The 3,750-nt window shown below is 38.7% G+C and overlaps 1 protein-coding gene across 1 annotated transcript in view; it reads left to right on the top strand.

The window, feature by feature from the left end:
* LOC118339231 (lactase-phlorizin hydrolase) overlaps nt 1–3,750 on the top strand; it is an 18,943-nt gene that overhangs the window by 5,068 nt on the left and 10,125 nt on the right.

Raw genomic sequence — 3,750 nt, forward strand, 5'->3', positions numbered from 1 at the left:
ATGAGCTAAGTGAGATTTATCATATGAAGCAAAATAAAAAAGGAGTATGGAGCCTAGTAGCAACAGGATCTGAAATATATATAGAGGAAAAAAACAAGGTTTAAAGCTACAAACACATAAATGCCGCTTACTGTAGTTGAACCTTTGATCTGAGGAAGAATTGCAACATCACTAGCTCTCAACCCAATTGACAGACGTCTCCCTGCGAATATGGAAGCATATAAAGGGATTTTTATAAGGCACACAGTGTAAACTAGATTACATTTGTATACACACATTACATTTCCACAAGCTGAGGAATGTGTGGCAGACTTCAGTTTGTTTTTAGTTAAGCAAAAATAGGCTTTTTTCTTAAGATATTTTGACATAGCACAGGTATGAATAATAAAGTTAATGATAGCTGAATTCTATTTAGCTGCTTCAGTTTCAGGGTCCTGGTAGGCTGGCTCGCTGTCACACTGTCATGGCTTTACTAGGACAATGTTATTAGTAACACCTGTGCTTTTCCTACGACAAGTCATAATGTTTGCTGTGAAAAAAGCCTACAGGGCACAGCTGTACAGTGAATTGTGGCTTAGATTATTTTATTGATCTTTCCTTGGTTGATTATTGAGATGGGCATGATACTACACATATAATCTATGCCATAAATAATGGGTTGAAGGCTTTTAAAAAAAGATTATCAGTTGGTAATAAAATTATTTCTCATGACACACTGAAATACAACATATTACTTTGATTGATTAAACGTGGCAGCAAATAATGTTTGTTCTATTTAACTATTGAAACATATTTACAAATGACCAATCCTAAAACAGAAATATGTCAATCAATCACATCTTTACTCTTTATTAGCCTTACTTACCTCTGCCCGGAAACTGTTGATGGTAGAGCTGGTGAATGTTCTTGTTGACTTTGAGGATATTTTGCAGAGGACTGGGAGCACCTGCAGGCTGCCCATCATGCCCAACATCGTCCAAGTCACTTAGTGTCACCCATAAGCGTGCCAGTGATCCAAACTCCTGGAAGGCAAACTGAGCATACTGCTGAAACATCTCTACCAACTCCTGGCTCTCCCAGCCTCCATACCTTAATCTGAGAACTTCTGGCACTGTGGATCCATGAAGAACGACCAGAGGCTGAAGGCCCACCTCCAGCAGCTGTTTCAGCAGGGTCTGATAACAGCTAACCACAGCCTGCTGGGGCTCGCTGGAGAAGCCTGTTGGTAGGAGTTGAACCCATGACAGTGGCACACTGAAGTGGGTCACCCCTCTGCTCTGGAGGTACTCAAAGTATTGTCGAGAGCCTGGAGGTATGGGATTACTGCAGTCAAAGGCATCATTCACCGCATTGCCTGAACCTCTCACTGGCTGCTTTATCAGAGGGCCTGCAACAAGCATAAAGTCCTCCTGTCCATTTACCTCACTGCCCCGGCAACCATCTGGACAAAAAACGTACAGAAAGGCAAACCACAATAGATACTTCATTGTGGCTTGAAAAGGAGATGGATATTATCGACTGATTGCCAAGCTTTTATAGCTATTCTGTTTTCTTCCTATTGCCTTGTCACGTAACCAAGATCAATATCACATCCAAGCAGTTCAAGTTTCAATCTTTTATTGCAGTGGTGTGATATGGTCAGAAAGACTCTGGACTCATACAGTCAAGTACTCATGTTTGAACACCATCAAATATGTAGTCACAACATGCTGGTTTTTTGGAATAGGAATAGTAAATTGATATAATAAGTATAACTACAGGTGCTAAAATTAATCAATTATGATTAACTGCTGACTCCTGCATTGCCAGTTGTTATAATAACAATCTTGACCTGCAGTGACTTCCCAGATACAGTCCCTGGGCCCCATGAACTAATAAACCCTGAACCACTTTGTTGTTTACACAGAGGAAATTTGGGTTGTTACTCATTAAAGTTACATTACCTGACATTACCGCTAGATCAATACCTTTTTAACCATTTATATTGCTTTCTGTTTTATCCCTAAAATTGATAATTGCATTATCTATTACAAACAGAACTCAGGATGAAGGAGCCCAAGCAGTTTTATTAGCTTAACTTTCAATAAAATTCACACAATGGTGGACATACATTTTTCTTTATTGAAAATGACCTTAAAATGACCTGTATATATAAAGGGTGAGGGTTGTTTTCTATTTTGTTGTAAATGTGTATTATAATCATACTACATCTTGATTATGTATTTTTTCCTGATGCACTGCTCTTGCAAGTTTAAAAAACAAACAGGCTGTTTATTTAACTCTCTATTTAACTTTAATATGTATGTCTGTATTGCATCCATATGGTGCAAAAAACACCTTTTTACAGTAATATAAACAATATTTTTTAAATATTCTGCATAGTTTATAGTTTACAGATTGAGCATCTATGATATATTAAAATGCCACTGCAGTTAAATTTTGCAGTCTAAACAACTTTCTAGCAATATTCTGGCAATAGAATTGTTATTTTAGAAAAATCTAGATATTTTGCCACACTGTTTGAAATTATAATCCAAGTAAATTCTTAATACAACAAAATACGCTTTTTATACTGTTACTGTAAGATTTACCATGTCAGTTAAACTGTTTAATGGTGTTTGAAATATTAGTTTCAAAAAGTATTACATAATATAATCATTCTCTTTATGGATATTTAATATTAAACTTAGTAAACCAATAGCTGCTTTTATTGAATTTCCTCTTTGACTTCTGACACATATTGTTGTTTTTACCTTGTCATAAATCTCTTTTATCCTCCTGACCTTTAGTATTTTATCTAAAGCATTCAAGGTTACGACCACTTACCAAACACATCATAAAGTATGTAACTAAGTATGGTCTGACTGAAAGTTCAAGCTTATAAACTGCTATAAAAGGATGTCATCCAGTGGCTCATTCAGCTCCCCAAACTCAGACAATATGTCGCCATTTGGGAAACTTCTCTGTCTGTGTTTGATAACTGTGTATGGATGCATGTGCCAGAAACATGATGACCGACATCAGGCCATGTTTCTTGCCGGTCCCATGACCAACAAACAGGTGAAGGGCCTGGATGGCAAACCCTATGAAGGAGCAGTGTTGGACACCTTTGACTGCAGTTATCCTGTACCTCCAGATTCTCGACAATACTTTGAGTACCTCCAGAGCAGAGGAGTGACTCACTTCAAAGTGCCACTTTCATGGGCTCAACTCCTGCCAACAGGCTTCTCCAGCAAGCCCCAGCAGGCTGTGGTTACCTGTTACCAGACTTTGCTGAAAGAGCTGCTGGAGGTGGGCCTTCAGCCTCTGGTCGTCCTTCATGGATCCTCATTGCCAGACACTCTGCGGTCAAGGTATGGAGGCTGGGAGAGCCAGGAGCTGGTAGAGCTGTTTCAGCAATATGCTGAGTTTGTGTTTGGAGAGTTTGGAGAGCTGGCAGACTCCTGGGTGACACTGAGCAGCTTGGATGAGCTGAGGGATGCTGAGCTGCAAAACATTCTTGATTTACACACCAGTGTCTACCGCCGCTACCACCAGCTATTTCCTAACAGAGGTAGGAGATCAATATTACATTGAATTAAGGGCTGGGCTTAGATAACATAATTAGAAAGCTGCAGACTAATGATTTATTGTATAAAACATGTAGCTAGTATGGAATGGGAAACTATTAATCACTGTTTCAGTCAGGACCACTTTTGTCAAAATAACTTTTATTCCAAAGTAGAATATTACATTTGGCGGTATGGCTCT

Source organism: Morone saxatilis, unplaced genomic scaffold, assembly GCF_004916995.1.
Source record: "Morone saxatilis isolate NCDOM2014 unplaced genomic scaffold, NCSU_SB_2.0 Contig5, whole genome shotgun sequence".
NCBI lineage: Eukaryota > Metazoa > Chordata > Actinopteri > Moronidae > Morone > Morone saxatilis.